General features: G+C 46.3%; 1 pseudogene; it reads right to left on the reverse strand.

Annotated features, from left to right (window-relative positions):
* Nucleotides 1-17,030: 17,030 nt before the first annotated feature.
* LOC132369405 (U2 spliceosomal RNA) lies at nt 17,031-17,175 on the reverse strand (annotated as a pseudogene).
* Between the last annotated feature and the right edge of the window lie 635 nt (nt 17,176-17,810).

The following is a 17,810-nucleotide window of genomic DNA, read 5'->3' on the forward strand; positions in this document are numbered from 1 at the left end:
ACCCACAGGGGCTGCTCTGAGAGGCAGGGGATGAAGGCAAGTTAGTGACCTGGGGAGTGGACTTTGGTCAGTGAGAGAAGCAAGCACGCACCATCAGGGTCTGCCCCCTCCTGCAGCCGCTCTGCCCTCAGGCTGTGTCCCACTTGGCTGAGCCCTGTCAGGATTTGCTTTCCCTTCTTCCTGGTTCACTCCTCTTTCCTTCACTCTTGCTCCCTGGAAGTGTTGATACACACGTTTGACCTCAGGCTCTGATTTCTAAGGAGGCTGTGCTAAAATAAGCACATACTATGTCCCAGGCAGTATTTTGGACATGGGGAGACAGTAATGCACAAAACAGAAAAACATCTCTGTCTTCATGGAGCTGATGTGCTAGAAGTGGTGGTGGGCTGGGGAAGACAGTCAAGAAATAAGGAAGTTGCAGACAGTGTCAGAGTATGGTGAACAGTAGGAGTAAGCTAGAGGGGGGCCCAGGCATGGGAATGCCAAGGGAGGAGGAGGGGGCAGTTTTATACAGGGCATTCCAAAGAGGCCTCAGCACCAAGGCTGACATCTGAACACAGACTTGAAGAAAGCGATGGAGGGGGCCACGTGGGTACAAGGGGAAGAGTGTTCCAGATGGAGGGAACTGAGGTGCAAAGGCCCTGAGGCAGCATGATGCTTGGCATGTCCAAGGCTTAGGAAGGAAGCCAAAGTGGCTGGAGCAGGGTGAGTGAGGAGCACAATAGAGGTCCAAGTAGGCCAGATCCTGTTGGGTCATGATCTTGTCGGTGTTGGGAGAAGCAGGGAGAGGTGTAGTTGCTGTTGACTGGTGCAGTGAGAGATGATGGAGGCTTGGACTAGGGTTCAGCAGAGGAGTTGGAGGGCAGACTCTGGATAGAGTTTGGAGCCAGTAGGAGTTAGATTTAGACGTGAAGGAGGAGAGAAGGCAAGGCTGACCACAGGGTGTTTGGCCTGAGCATTGGAAGGTGGAATTGCCATTAACCAAGCTGATGGGAGAAGTGGGCTCTGAGGGGAAAGATGAGGAATTCAGATGTTACGCGCTGAGCTTGAGGTGCACGCGGAAAGGTGGGTGGGTAGTTGGGTATAACAGAAGACTGGAGTTTGGGGTGGGGATTTGCATTGGAGATTGTGCACAGTTCTACCTGTATTCTTTTGCATCTTTCTGCTTCACTTGACATAATGTTTGAGAAAGTCTTATGTATTGTAGTTTGTTTATTTTGCCGTATGGCATTCCATGGTATGAATACACCCCAATTTATTCATCCATTTCACTTTTGATGGTTATATGGATTGTGCCCGATGTTTGACTAATATGGATATTTCCACTGTGATCATCCTTTATATGTGCACATGTGCTCACATTTCTTTGGGCTATACACACAGAATTGGGATTTCTAGGTCATAAGCAAGCATATTTTCAATTTTACTAGATAAGGCCAAACTGTTTTTCTTTTTGTTTTGTTTTCTTTTTTTTTTTTGGCTGCACCACTCAGGATGCAGGATCTTAGTTCCCTGACCAGGGATGGAACCCTTGCCCCCTGCGTTGGAAGCGTGGAGTCTTAACCACTAGGCCATCAGGGAGGTCCAGGCCAAACTGTTTGTACCACTTTGCACTTTTCCTAGCAGTGTCTGGTGTCTGAGAGTTCCTGTGGGTCCATGGGGCTTGCTGATACTTGATACTGTCAGGCTTTTGCCAATGTTTGTCAGTGTTTGTCAGTGTTTGCCAATATGGTGGGTGTATAGGGTTATTCCATTATGCCCTTAATTTATGTTTTCCTGTTTCATTTGTGAAGCATGTATTACTTCTTCAGTACAAGTCATTAAAATATATTAGTGATAATAAAAACAAAGAGAAACTGACTCTAAAATTCCAAATATCAATAAAAACTTGAAGAAAGGGGTGAGAGGGAGTAAAAACATGCCTCTTTTCCATCTAACACTGGATTAGTCAGTGGACGTTGCCTGGAGCCTGGGTAACTTACAGGGCTTTGTATAACGTGAGTATAAGAAGACCCAGCAGGCCCTTGAAAGTCATACTGAACACTTCCTCTTTGACCATCTTAGTTCTCTTTCTAAGGGGACACAGAGGCTAAAGCTATTGATGGGGCAGAATTGGGGGGAGGCTGGGTACGGTTTTAAGCAGGGGCTGGTAGTATAATTCCCTTAACTTGGTGCCATATTGCTGCATAACTCCCCAAGCCCTTTCTGTAGACTGGTTGCCCAAAACAATGGAATCTGGAAAATTTCCTAACACGCTGGGCATGCCCCAGAATTGGAACGTGGAGCAGCCTAAGGATGTCCTATGAGCAGCAGGTCCCAGGCTAGGGTGTCACCTTCCTCTGGGTGGGCAGGCTGGGCTCTGCGGAGCACACGGGGGCTCCGGCTACTGACTGTGGATGTGCTGTCTCTCCTTTGCTCAGTGACATTTTCCAGTTGTATTTCTTTGTAAACAACAGCATGCCAGAATAACATCAGGCCCCTTTGCTGACATCAACTCCCTTCAGCTGCACCCCTGAACACAAGGAAAATGTGAAAGAAACACAATAACAGTGAAAAACTGTAGCATAGCTCTGAGGGCTGGATGCATCAATAAAGACATGGAGACTCTTAGCGGTGTAATCAGGGGGATGACCCAAAACTTACATACCGAACTCTGTGTGTATGAGAAGCCATGCTCTTTCCCAGTGCTCGTGGGACATTTACAAAAATATTTCATTCATTACGCAACAGGCAAGAAAAAAATTTCCAGTAAATTCTTCCTAATAGAAATTGTACAGGCCAGTGCTTTGACCCGGTGCAGTGAAAATGGAGACTAATAACAAAAGTAAAAAGCAAAAACCTCCATCTATGTGAAATTTAAACAAACATAAAAACACTGCAATCATTTCCTAAATAACTTCTGAATCAAAGACAAATTTGAAACTACAATTGCTGAATACTAAGAAAACGGTAATGTGAAAACCTTATATATCAAGACCTAGGAGATCTGTCAAACTTATAATGAAGCAAATTCATGACCCTAAATGCTTTCAATGTTAGGCAGAAAGGAGAAATAAATAAAGTAAGCTTTCAATTCAAGTTAAAAAGAGAAGAATAGAGTAAACTTAAGGAAATCGGACAAAGGAATTAGTAGTTAAGAACAGAAATTAATGAATTAGAAACCCCAAGCCATAAATAAATAGTAGAATGGGTTCTTTGGAAAACCCCCAACAAAAGAGATAAATCACTAGCTGGTCCTGCTGGCCCTGGTGTGTTTCGCCAGGATACACATGATGGATGGCATTGCAGGCAGGACGGCTTCCTGAAGGCAGACCCAGGGTTAATGTGCAAGTCCACACCCTTCCCAGAAACTCCATTCCTCAAACGCTCAGGAAACTCTCTTGGAATGCAAGTGAGTAGAGTGTGATCGATTCAGGGATAAACTTGAATTTGGTCTAATTAATTAAAAAAGGTCTACAAAACTTTAGAAATTGAACTATAATTAGAGAAAAAAACCTTTTATTGTACATTTAACCTCATGCCCGCAAAGAGAGCGTTGCCTCTTCGTGGTGGGGAGGAAGAAGGAACCTAAAGCACAGGGGCTGGAAAGGAGGGTCAGCACCTCAGATGTGGAGGGGATTGAAATGGGGTCAGGAAATTGCTAAATATAACTCAATAGATAGATGATTTCCCAAATAAGTATAAATGACCAAAACTTACTCCAAAAGAGAGAGAAAGCCTGCATATAGAAATAACCATGGAAAAAGTAGAAAAGGGATCCATAAAATGGTAGGTAAACAACTAGTTACATGTTGTAGAAGACGGCAGAGCGGAAAATTCCAGGAACTGGTCCCTCCACCAAAGCAGTTACTGAACTCGCATAAACTGTCAGAATCAACTATTTTGGAACTCTGCAATTTAGTCAGATCCTTGCAGCATCCAGGGGAGTGCTGGATGAAAAGAGGGTTTGGTAAATTTTGGTGTTTCTGTAGCAGCTACCATCCTCCATTCTTCAGCCTTGAGCCAAGCAGTTATGGGACAGATGGCCTGTCTTCCTGGTGGGTTTGCTGGTGCCAGAGTGGGCAATAAAGCTTCCCCTCCAAATATAAGATTGTGTGTTTTTTTCTGCCTTGATGGGTAAGTGAGGGGCCAACATAGGTGCTGGCCATTGTTTCAACCCCTCTGGCTGAAGCACCTTCCTGAACAGCGTCTGTTGAAAGAATTTAAAGAGACAGAGGGTCTTTTTCTTCCTTGTCTTTTTTTTTTTTTTTTTTTTTAATTGGATCCAGGCATTCAAAGAAATCACTGTCAGGTCACTCTTTGACCACAGAGACAACAGAACAGAGACTTCAGTGACTAATAAAACAAGGAATATAGATTTTGCATAAAATAGTTTAGAAAAGTCACCAAACAAATAGATGACTGCAGCCCTCAACAACAAAAACAGCAATCCATGGGGAGGGGGGAGAATCTGATCTCCAGAGTTATTATATTACAGTATTCAAAATGTCCAATTCTCAACAGGAAAACAAGAAATTGATAGAAACCATCCCCATGAAAGCCCAGGCATTGAACTTACTAGGCAAAGACTTTAACTGTCTTATATATGTTAAAAGAACTGAAGAAAACCATGGACAAAGAACTAAAGGAATCAGAATGGTGTATGAAAAAGTAGGGAGTATCAATAAAAAGATAGAAATTATAGAAAGTAACCAAATAGAAATTCTGAAGCTGAAAAGTACAATAGACAAAAAAAAAAGTTCACTAGAGAGGTTCTACAGAAGATTTGAGCAGGTGGAAGAAAGTATCAGCGAACTTGAAGGTAGGGCAATTGAAATTAGGACAGAAAGAAAAAGGAATGAAGAAAAATGAACAGAGCCTAAGGAACCAATGAGATATCATAAAATAGACCAATATACATATTATGGGAGTCCCAGAAGGAGGAGTGGGGAGAGAGAGAGAGGTGGAGAGGGAGAGGGAAGGGAAGGGAAAGGAAGGGATGGGAAAGGAAGGGAAGAGGAGAGAAGAGGAGAGGAAAGGCAGAAAAAAATATTTGAAGAAATAATGGCTGGAAACTCCTAAAGTTTGAGGAAAGACATGAATGTACACATTCATGAATGTACAATAACAAGAAATTTAAGGAAATCCATGCAGGAGAAACTCAAAGAGAACCACACTGAGACACATAATCAAACCATCAAAAGTTAAAGACAAAGAAAAGCAGCAAGAGAGATGCAACTTGTCAGGTATAAAGAGTAGTCCATAAGATTAATAGCCAGCTTCTTCTCAGGAACCATGGTGAACAGAAGGCAGTGGAATGATATATTTAAAATGCTGAGAGAGGGACTTCCTGGTGGTGCAGTGGATAAGTCTCTGTGCTCCCAGTGCAGGGGGCACAGGTTCGATCCCTGGTCCAGGAACTAGATCCCACATGCATGCCACAACTAAGAGTTTTCATGTCACAACTAAGGAGCCCACGTGCTGCAACTAAGGAGCCTACATGCTGCAAGGAGCCAGCAAGCCACAACTAAGGAGCCTGCCTGCCGCAACTAAGACTTGGCACAACTAACTAACTAAATAAATATTTTTTAAAAATGCTGAGAGAGAAAAAAACCCTGCTATCCAAGAATTCTGTATCTGGTAAATTATTCTTCAAAAATGAAGGAGAAGTTAAGACATTCTTTTTTTTCAATTGAAGTATAGTTGATTTACAATGTTATATTAGTTTCAGGTGTACAACACAGTGATTCAATATTTTTATAGATGATACTACATTTAAAGTTACTATAAAATGTTGGCTATGTTCCCTGTGCTGTACATTATGTCCTTGTATCTTGTTTATTTTATACATTGTAGTGTGTACCTCTTAATCCCCTTCCCATATGTTTCCCTGGCACCACCCCTTCCCTACTGGTAACCACCAGTTTGTTCTCTATATCTGTGAATCTCTTTCTGTTTTGTCATATTCATTTGTTTTATTTTTCAAATTCCACACATAAGTGAAAACATACAGTATTTGCCTTTCTCTGTCTGATTTACCTCACTAAGCATAATACCCTTTAGGTCCACCCATGTTTGTGAAAATGGCAAAATTCATTCTTTTATAGGGCTGAGTAATATTCCATTGTGTGTATATGTGTATACACTCCACATCTTCTTTATCCATTTATCTGTTGATGGACACCTAGGTTGTTTCCATATCTTGGCTACTATAAATAATGCTGTTTTGAACATTGGAGTGCATGTACTTTTTGAATTAGTGTTTTCATTTTCTTCAGATATATACCCAGGAGTGGAATTGCTGGATGATAAAGTAGTTCTATTTTTAGTTTTTAAAAGAACCTCTATACAGTTTTCCATAGTGGCTGCACCAATTTACATTCCCACCAACAGTGTACAAGGGTGTCTTTTTCTCCACATCTAATATTTATTATTTTTTGTCTTTTTGGTGAGAGCCATTCTGACAGATGTGAGGTGATACCCCTTTGTGGTTTTGATTTGAATTTCCCTGCTGATTAGTGATGTTGAGCCTGCTAGCCATCTGCATGTCTTCTTTGGAAAAATATCTATTCAGGTCTTCTGCCCACTTTTTAACTGGATTATTTTTTTTGATACAGAGTTATTTGAGCTGTTTATATATATATATATATATAATTTTTAAAAAATATTTATTTATTTATTTATTTATTTATTTTGACTGCATCAGGTCTAAGTTGCCGCACGCGGGATTTTTCATTGCGGTGCACAGGCTCTTCAATGCGACGTGTGGGCTTCTCTCTAGTTCTGGTGCATGGGTTCAGTAGTTGCAGCACGTGGGCTTAGTTGCCCCATAGCATGTGGGATCTTAGTTCCCCCACTAGGGATTGAACCTGCATCTCCTGCATTGGAAGGCAGATTCTTAACCACTGGACCACCAGGGAAGTCCTTGTTTATATATTTTGGATATTAGCACCTTATCAGATATATCATTTGCAAATATCTTCTCCCATTCTGTAGCTTGTCTTTTTATTTTGTTGATGGTTTCCTTTGCTGTGCAAAATTTTTAAGTTTAATTAGGTCCCATTTGTTTATTCTTGATTTTTTCCCTTGGCTGAGGAGACAGATCCAACAAATCATTGCTAGGACTGATGTCAAAGAGTGTACTGCCTATGTTTTCTTCTAGGAGTTTTATGGTGTTCGGTCTTACATTTAGGTCTTTAATCCATTTTGAGTTTATTTTTGTATATAGTGTGAGAAAATATTCTAATTTCATTCTTTTACATGTAGCTGTCCATTTTTTCCAACACCACTTACTGAAAGACTGTCTTTTCCCACTGCATATTTTCACCTCCTTTATTGTAGATTAATTGACCATATATACTTGGGTTTATTTCTGGGCTCTTTATTCTGTTCCATTGATCTATGTGTTTGTTTTTGTGCCAATACCACATTGTTTTGATTACTGTAGCCTTGTGACATTTGTTTTTTGTTTTTTTTTTTGGCCACACCATGTGGCTTGTGGGATCTTAGTTCCCTGACCAGGGATTGAACCCTGGCCCTTGGCAGTGAAAGTGTAGAGTCTTAACCACTGGACCATCAGGGAATTCTTGTGACATTCTTAGATAAAGAAAATGTAAGAGAGTTTATTGCTAGTAGACCTATCCTACAAGAAATGCTAAAAGAGCACTTCAGGTTGAAATGAAAGGACACTAGATGGTAACTCAAAGCTGTATGAACAAAAAAGATCTCCAGGAAAGTTAACTATATAGGTAAATGTAAAATTACCATTATTGCATTTCTGGTTTGTAACTCCTCTTTTTGTTTCCTATATGCTTTAAAAGACAACTGCTTAAAACAATAATTACAAATCTATGTTAATGAGCATACAATGTATAAAGATGTAATTTATGAAAGTAATAACACAAAAGGGAGATGAAGTAGGATTGGATCAGAGTTAATGTATGCTATTGAAACTAAGCTGGTATGAACTGAAATTAGATTGTTATAAATTTAGGATGTCAATTGTAATCTCCATGCTAAGCGCTAAGAAAATAAATTTAAAAATATGCAGAAAAGTAAATGAAGAGAGAATCACAAAGGTACACTAGAAAAAAATCAGTCAAACACAAAAGAAGGTATTATTGGAGAAACTAAGAAAAATATAACATACGACATAGAAAAAAACAACGAAATAGCAGAAGTAAGTTGTTAACTCTTGGTAGTCACTTTAAATGTAAATGGATTAAACCAATCAATTAAAAGAGATTGGCAGGACAGATTTAAAAAAATAATCCAACTTTATGCTGCTTACAATAAACTGACTTTAGACCCAAAGACACAAATAGGATGACAGTGAAAGGAAGGAAAGAGAGAGCTGGAGTGGCTATACTAATATCAGAAAAAAACAGATTTTAAGTAAAAAATTACTACAGTGAGACAAAGAAGAACATGTTTATAAAAATTTCTACTCATCAAGAAGATAGAAAAATTATAAATGTATACACATTAAACAACAGAACCTCAAAATATATAAAGCAAATATTGACAAAATAGAAGAAAGAAATAGACAGCTCTCCAATAATAATAATATGAAACTTCAATACCCTGCTTTCAATGACAGATAAAACATCTAGGACAAAAGAGCAATATAGAAGTAGAGGACTTGAACAGTATTATAAACCAACCAGACCTCACACATACAAAGAACACCCAACAACAAAAGAATACACATCCTTCTCAAGTGCCCTTGAAACTTTCTCCAGGATAAACCATATTTAGGCCATAAAACAATTCTAAATAAATTTTAAAAGATTGAAATCATAAAAATGTCTTCTCCAACCACAATGGAATGAAGCTAGAAGTCAATAATGAAGGGAAACTGGAAAATAAGGAAATTCATTGAAATTAAACAACAGACTCTTAAACAACCAATGTGTCAAAGAAGATATAACTAGAGAAATTATAAAATACTTTGAGATGAATGAAAACAAAAGCATAACATACCAAAACTTATAGGATGCAGTGAAAGCAGTGCTCAGAGAGAAATTTATAGCTATAAATGCATACATTAAGAAAGAATTCTCAAATCACCAACCTACCTTTATTCCTCAAGAAACTACCAAAATAAAAGCAAACTAAACCCAAACCTAGCAGAAGAAAGGGGATAATAATAATCAGAATAGAGATAAGGGAAGAGAGAATAGAAAAACAATAGGGAAAATCAATAAAACCAAAGGTCATTTCTTTGAAAAGATCAAAAAAAATTGGTAGACCTTTAGTTAGACTAAGAAAAAAGGAGAGGAGACATAAGTAAATAAAATCAGAAATTAAAGTGGGGACATTATACCAACCTTACAGAAACTAAAGGATTATAAGAGAATACTGTGAATAATTGTATGCCAAAAAAAAAAAACACCCAAAAAACATAATCTAGATGAAATGGACTCATTCCTTGGAAACACACAAATTGCCAAAACTGACTCAAGCTGAAATAGAAAAATCTCAGCAGACTTATAATGTGTAAAGAGATAGAATTGGTCATCAAAAACCTCTCCGTACTCATACTTCCTGATTTTAGAGCTTACTACAAAGCTGCAGTAATCAAAACAATCCAGAGATTCCACCGTGTCTAGACACGAAGTGAGAGAAGTGGGGAGAGACTTTGTGCCTCATCCCTCTGGCACCGCTGTTACGGGAATACCGGCCCTAACCCTCTGCTGGCCCATTGGCTGGCGACTCCCCTTCTGGGGAGCCCACTTTGCTGGTGCTTCCTGCCCAGGGGTAGCTCTTCTGGGCTCACTGGCCTGTGCTCAGCCACTGCTTCCCAAAGTCCCACTCCTGGGATGGGATTCTTTAGCTTCTGGGATGAGGGGCAGGTTGGATCTCAAACAGTGTTCCCCTGGCACTCACCAATGGCGTTGACACCGGGTCTCAGTAGAGGTGGGCCTTTCCTTAGGGTAATGTAGTTCAGAGGCGAAGCAGGTCACTCTCACTTCACATCTCAGGAAGCAGAGGTGGGTGTCTGTTCCAGCCTTTTCCCTGGGTTCCTGTGCAGATGGCCTGAAAACCAATTCCAAAGTGTCCTGAAAGTGTCAGCTCTGCCTCCGTGCCCCACTGCTCCACACTGCAAAAAATGATGCTACTTTGAAGGATGGAAAACCCAGCTTCTATAGACGAAAATAAGCACAGAAACCAGAGCACCATGCATACGTATTCCTGCCCATCTATACATGTAGGAAAACACTGAAATACCAACAGTGAAGTTGGATTTTGGACACTTTTTATCTTTGTGATTTCCTGCATTTTCTAAATTTTCAGAATTGAGACCTATCCTTTCGGTAAAGGAAAGATATGTTATAAAAATGTCGGGGGAGAGTCTTTTCCTCTTACAGCACTCAGCACAGGACCTGCTGATGCATTTTAGCTTAAATCCATGAAACACTGAAGGATGACTCCCAGGCTTGGGACCCCAAACAAGGTGAGACCCCACCAAAGGAGATCAAAGCCGTGGAGGAATCCTGCCCCTTCCAGCCTTCCCGCACCAGCCGCCATCCCTCTGAATGGCCTTGGGGTGTGAGGGCTGGGCCGGAAGGAGGAGTGGCCCCAGCTCTGCAGGGGGCAGCCTGTGAGAGGCTGGTGGGGTCAGACGGTCCTCAGGGCCCGAGCGGCGGCCAGTGGGCCAGAGCGGGCCCCTCCCCATGGCCTCTCCTCTCCTACCAGCCTCCCTCTCACCTGCCCGGACCTCGGGGCGCTCTCTTCCTGAGCACACTTGACCTTTGCCTTTGCCACTTCCTCTGCCGGGAGCCCCGTCCCCACGAAGCTGTGGGTCAGGCTTCCCCGGCCTCAGGCTCTGCTCACCCCAGTCTTCTCTGAGAAACCGCTCAAGGCAGCTCCATCTGAAGGAGAAAGCTCCCCAGGTAAGGTATCACGTGTCTGCTGACCTCGCTCCCCGTCTGTGGGTCTCGGGAGGACAGAGACCTTACCTGCCCTGTCGCCTGCTGAATCCTCCTGGGGGCTCAGCAGTGCTGCCTGGGGAGAGGCCTGAGGCTGGGCCCCCAGCCCCGCCTCATCTGTCCCAGCTTTGATGTGGCTTTAAGAATACCTGTGTCACCCCTACTTCCAGGACCCAGCGTGCACCCCCATCAGGGCCTCCCAGGCCTCCCGTGGACTGGCCTCTGTCCCCTCGACTCCAAGGCTGATGCTCTGGCCACACCCAGAATCCCTAGGACCTCAGCCCCCCTGGCCTGGAGAGTCCGCCTTCCCCTGCTGTCCTGACATCAAGTCCAGGCCTCAATGTCTCCCGCGCTGGGCGGCCGTTCCGCCTGCTCAGCCGGCTTGCCCGTCTCTGGATGCTCATCCACACAGAGGCTTCCGTACGCTGGGCTGCTGGCCTCTCTGACTGTCCAGAGGGATCCCTGAGCGCACAGGTACCTACCCCGGGGCAGCCCGGCTCAGAGGAGCCGCGGAGTGAGGGCCTTCGCTCCGTGAAGTCGCTCCGGGGGCATAACTGCCCCTCCCTTTTCCCTTCCCCTCCTCCTTCTCTGGTTTGTCTGTTTGCCTCTCCCGTTTGCACAGAGCCGATCTAGCTTATGAAAAACAAGCTGTCATCTTAGTGTTTTTTATACCTCGTTCCCCGAACAGCTGCTGTGTTTCCAGATGTTCATTATTGCTGTATTAGCGGAGGTTGTTAATGATACTCGGGCTGACAGAATACAAATTGATTTTCAAAAGTTATGCTGATTGCTTAGACACGTTTCTTGTGCCAGCTAAGCAAAATGGAAGCACACACACACACACATACACACACACACACAAACCCAAAACAAAACCCATGCCATATGGCACACATGGTCTTTGATCTAAGGGGCTGGGGCCACATGTGAAGCAAATGTCAAAGACATTACACTGACTGGAGAAGGTGTGGATAGGGACGGGTTTCCAGGGAAGCATTAACCGGGCTAAACCCAAAGGGACACAATACCCAGAAGCAGTGCGGCCCTGAGATGCTTTGTTGTTCCTGGCTTCTGCTGTGGGCAGAGAGAGCCTTGTGGGGTGCAGAAGGAGTGTGGATCCCAGAGTAGGACAGGCCTGGTTTGAATCCCAGCATTGCCATTTATTGGGGGTGTGTGAATTTGGGAAAGTCGTTAACCACTGAACATCCTTACCTACAGAATTCAGACAACAGTACGGGTGCGCACCTCCCGGGTGGTTATGGGCATCAAACAAGACAGAGGATGCCAAACTGGGATGGCCCCTTACCAGCTTGGGAGAGATAGGGAGATATGGGTACATGGCAGGAACTTCTGGAGTCTTCACCAGCCTTCATTAGTAGGAAAGGCAGAAACTCCTTGATCTGTCCCAGATCTCTGGAGCTGGTCCTGCTTCCAGACACCCAGGGAGAGAGAGAGAGCTGGGGAACCAATCAAGCCAGAGGTGCTGTGGTTTCTGCTGCTGCCACGTGGTGTCACTGTCGTGCACAAGCCTCGCGTAGCTTGGTGGATGCCGGTCCACGGCTACAGCGCGGGCCTTGCTCCGGGACCCACTCAGGCTGCACTACATACACACCTGGGCTGCAGGGTTGTGATGCTATTCTTTCCTCTTCAAGAGGGCCCCAGGGTTCTTCACTGGAGACTGTACAACAGAGAAAACTAAAGGTCCTCTTATAGCTTTTTCTGGGGCAAGCGTTCTTCACTGATGTCATAACTGGAGAGGCACCACTCCTGTGGTTTCCAAGAAAACAAAACTGGACTGCCAGGTGACTTGTCTCTACTCTTAGATGCAGAAGCAGCTGGTTTGGCTTTAAAATTCCATCTCACCGGCACCTCGTCCCATGTGTAGATCACCAAGCTCAAGCGATTGGTTCGTGCTGACCTATCGGCTGATAATCACCCTTTCCTCTCCACCCACGTGGTGGGCAGGTCACAGGCTGCATCAGTGGTCCTGGCAACGTGTCTTGTCACCCAGGATATTTGTCTACTGACTTCCCTGCAGCCCTTCCTCCGGGGAGTCTGTGGGGACAGCAGATGGAGGAGACCAGACCTGGACGAGACGGCGGTTTCCCGTCCGCCTGGCGCCTGCCCTATCAGGCCGAGACGTAAGGGAGTTTCCGGAAGGCTGCGCTTTGGACCACTAAGCAGAGAAGCACCTTGAGGGAACAGGCTTTAAAAGGGCTCTGTTGTGGAGAGGAGTCTGGGCTCTTGTTCAGGACTCACAAGCATACCCGCTGCTCTGGGCCGCTCGCTGGGCAAGAACAGACATCCCAGAGTTTTCTTTGCCCTGTATCCTGCCACATTTGTGGGCCCACTACTCCATTCACTCATTCATTCGTTGCTGAAAGCCCATCGTATGTCCAGCCGTGTGATTGGTGCTGTTGGAGAAGGAGCCCCCAGCACACTCGCGGCGACGGGTTTGGAGGAGGCTGGGGTCCTAGGGGGAGCGCAGGACCTGAAGTGTTGGATGGGAGGAAGGCGAGAGATGTGACTGCAGGAGGCCTGGGAGCGGGCCAGTGATTGCTGTGTTGGGCATGAAGGCCAGCAGTGTGGCCGGCTGGTTTGGAGCAAACGGCTTTCTTGGAGGAGGAGGGAGAGGGGGCGGGGGGAGGGAGACACCCTCTTCCCGGGTCTCTGCCCACCTTTTGTCTGGCTAACCTTCCAGTCTCAGGTTCCGTGACACCTCCTTAGGCAAGTCCCCCCTGCCTGCCAGACCCAGACTAGGTTAGACCCCCTGGTTATAAAGTCTTTTAGCCCCATGAGCTTTCAGCCACAATTCATATTAAATAATGGTTTGTGTGATTCTCTGTTTGTCATCTGCGATCTGGCAGAAGGGCACCTCCACGGGGTCTTGCCCACCTATCATGCTTACTGAGTATTTGCACCTGCCTCTGGGTGGAGAACTGGAGTTCTGCCTCTGTCCATCCGGGGAGGTGCTGGCGAGGGATCTGAATTCCCCCTCCCAGGGCTGTCACCTGGTGAACCAGTAAGGTTGTTCCCCTTCTGGTCTCAGTTTTCTCTGAGAAAATGAAACAAACTATTGAAGCAAACTATCTCTGAGTTTCCTTCCAGCTCCGACCATCTGTGCATCACAGCGGAGCGACGTCTGGGGGAGATTGCAGAGCCCCCTCAGTCTTGGCTTGACTGCCTCTTGCTCTGTTCTCTCCCTTCTGCCTGTTTCCCACCTTCAGTCCCACCAGGACCTGGGACTGTACCGGCGGCGCCACGGCTGGAAAGCACCTGTGGCATCATGGGAAGATCTGTCACCTCGAGATACTCGTGATGATTTTTCCATCGAGCTGACCTCGAGATGTCAGATTGTTCCTGATTTGTGCGGCTGGCTCTGGGCAGCTGAGTTCCTCATTCTGGAGGCAACGTCTATCTGTGGAGGGCTGTGGCTGAGAGGACCAGTGGAGGGGCGGTTGCACTGCCCACAGACATCCTGCCCTGCCTCCAGGCTGTGAAGGGAGATCAATGATGTACTGCCAGAAGGTGGAAAGAGATGTCTTTCTTGATCATGCTCAACACACATGATAGGTTATTGGGTTTCCTGAAAACAGAGTTGGAGATTTCCATTGACATATATGTTAGAGGGAACCCAAACCAGATTTTGCAAATTGTTTTATGTGTCTATGTGGAATGCTCAGCCTCATTGCTGATGACAGGACTATTCTTTTCCTGTCGCTGTTGTCTTGACAAAGGGCTGCACTGCGGAGATGCCCAAAGGGGAGAAGGGGTGTATCCTCACCATCATCCCGGCCTCACCCAGTCAGGAGACATCAACTCCCTTGAGTGTTTGCCCCCAGGAAGAAGAGCCTTGGGGATTCCAGCCTGGGGTCTTACCTCTGCGTCTGCAGGATCCTAGACTAGCCTGAGGAGAAGCCTGTCTGGCCCTGGGCAGAGGCTGGCTGAGAGTTTAGAAGTGTCTGGTGCCAGCTTGGGTGCAGAGTAGACCTTTGGATGAGTTAATTCCATGTTGCCTGGATGCCGGTCGGGGAGGGACCATCACACCCCATCTCACGAAGCTCCCAGACCTCACCAGGTGGCGAGGACACAGGGAAGGGGCAGGGGCCCAGCAGGAAGGGTGATGTACGTGGAACAAGTCTTGCTCGCTCCCTGGCCCAGCCCCCCTTTTCCTTCCTGTTCCTCAAGGGCCCGAGCCCAAGCTGAGCTCTGAATGAGCTCTCACGGCACACTCCTGTCCCCAAGACGTCCCCTCTGCCAGGGAAGGAAGGGCACCGGTTGCATGGGGGAAGGGCAAGCACATTTGCAGGCCTGTTTTGGGTGGGCAGAGGCCCCACGTTATCAGAGTGTGCTGGGCCTCTAAATCCAAAAAAGGCAAGGGTGGGGTCATGCGGGTACCGGCAGCCTTTCACGTGCTGCAGGCTTCACTCTGAGCTCAGGAGGCGTCTCTGAAGCATGAGGACTAACTCCTTTGGGAGGTCTGGACAAGGGGCCGGTACACTGCCCCAGGCCAGGGAAACTCCAGATGCCCTTGCTCCAGGGGCCGCCACCAGGGCCCTGGACTTGTCGATCCTCTCTGACCCTCTCTCCTTGGGGCTGGACCCACTCCACCCCACCCCAGGTGACCTGGGACGCTAAGGGATCCCACCCAACCCTTCTCCTGGCCTCACCCCAGGGAGTCCTCAACTCATCCCTGGAGGCTGCTGGCCCCTTGGCAGGCAGAGGGCCTGGTGGCTTCCCAGCTAGGCCTGGCAGAGCCGAGGGCAGGGGCTCGGGGGTCTGTCTGTGCGTGTCTCGTATCCCCGGCCCGCACTGAGCCTCCCCACAGCACCCAGAGTCCTGGTCAGCTCCGGGCCCTGTCCCCACCTGTGCTGCTTCTGTCCTTTGTCTGTCTCTCCACTCGGGTGTCTAATGGCAACCCAGCCCCTAGCAGGGCGGCAGGCACTTAGTAGGCACCATTTAAAAAACACATCAGTAAGTGCATCAAAAGAGCAAGGATTCCACCCAGCCACTTGGGAGGGGGGTGGGAGGAAGGAAGTGGGGTGTGCCTGGCAAAGCCAGGCAGCCTTAGGACGTCCATGGAAACGGCTGTCATCCTGCAGTGCCAACTTGGCTGACTCTCTAGACAGGACCCCTGCCCGCAGCCCCCAGCCCTGCTGGGTTGATTCTCTGCTCTCAGGGATGCGGTGGAGGCCCTGCTCCTGGGGCCGAGGTTCCCAGCCCAGCCCCCTCACTGGGGTCCTCCATGTGCTCTGGGCTGGTGATTGGGACATCAGGGGTCCCCCACTTCTCTGCATTAGAGCCCAGGCAACTCCATCCTCCACGCTGTGCTACCTGGGTTACCACCCCCCGCTTCCCGTCCAGGGAGAAGGGAGGAGTTTTGGTATCGCTTGCCTCCATCCACCAAAGGCCTTGTCAAAGGGGGGTGGGTGGGAGCGTGGGGGGCATTGGCACTGGGCACCCCACCCTTAGCATGCTTGTCCCTTCCTCCCGTCTGGGTGTTTCTGCTGTGCCTCTTTCTGAATGCCCCCAGTGTGTTCCAGTACGAGTGGCCACCATCGTGGACTTTGGTTTGGGTGCAATTCTGAATCCTTCACTCAGTAGTTATTGATCTGAGGCAAGTGAGTTAACCTCCCTAAACTTTCATTCTTTTTTAATCTGCAAAATGGGCGTACAAATGGTATTGGACTTTTAGGGTGTCTTGAGGGTTCAGTGAGGTTAGGGTCTCAGCTCAGGCTGGTGAACGTCAGCTGCTGTCCCCACAATACTCCTTGCTGTGGCCCCTTTTCTCTTCCGGAAGCTGAAATGAGGGAAAGGACTGAGTGGCCATTGAATGGGGTTCTGGGAGAGGCTGAAACCTCCTTTACTTTGCTGTGTCCCAGAGCCCCATTTCTGCCATCAAATAATTAAAAGAGTGGTTTGCAAACTGTTTCTGAAACTATTTTTCAAATCGTGCCCTAAGCTTCCATGAAGATCCTGTGGGGAATACCTTGGGGGCAAGAGGGTGTAGGGTGGGCTCTTCTACCTTTCCCCTTAACAGGGGCTACTTTGCTTCTGTAAATGCTATCAGATATTGGGTTCCACATAAGATTTCTTTAAAATACATGACACACTGTTAAAAAAGTGTGAACATGAACATTTGTATAATAAAATTTGGTAAAACATTTGGACACCAGTGTATTAAAAAGACTTCATCATTATCACCGTTTTAAACTGATAGGAACAGATACTACACTTGATCTTAGCCAAAAAGCAGAGAAGTGATCATCAACATTTAAAAAATAAAATTATATAGAAGGCTTCCACAGGCCAGGCAGTCTTCTAAATTCTGGGTACATAAAAGGGCATGAAAACATGGTCCCTGCCATCAAGGAGAGTAACTAGCAAACTTTCATAAAAATTGCTTTCACTCACATCTGTGTGTTTATCAAAGCCCATGGGGGTTGCAGATGAGGAAACGGGGGCTGAGCTTCCAGAAAGTGTCAACACCATTAACCAGAAGGACTCAGCTCTGCCCTACCCCACCCCCCTTCTTCCCACCTGAAGTCTTACAACCACTCCTACAGGTTATAATGTCAGTGGACTTGAGAAAAGCAAGAAAATGCACCAAAATAGTAATACTGGTTGTTTTTTTTTTTTTTTTTAATTTTTATTTATTTATTTATTTATTTATTTATTTTTGGCTGTGTTGGGTCTTCGTTTCTGTGCGAGGGCTTTCTCTCGTTGCGGCAAGCGGGGGCCACTCTTCATCGCGGTGCGTGGGCCTCTCACTATCGCGGCCTCTCTTGTTGCGGAGCACAGGCTCCAGACGCGCAGGCTCAGTAGTTGTTGCTCACGGGCCTAGTTGCTCCGTGGCATGTGGGATCTTCCCAGACCAGGGCTCGAACCCGTGTCCCCCGC

Source organism: Balaenoptera ricei, chromosome 7 (assembly GCF_028023285.1).
Source record: "Balaenoptera ricei isolate mBalRic1 chromosome 7, mBalRic1.hap2, whole genome shotgun sequence".
Classification (NCBI taxonomy): Eukaryota; Metazoa; Chordata; class Mammalia; order Artiodactyla; family Balaenopteridae; genus Balaenoptera; species Balaenoptera ricei.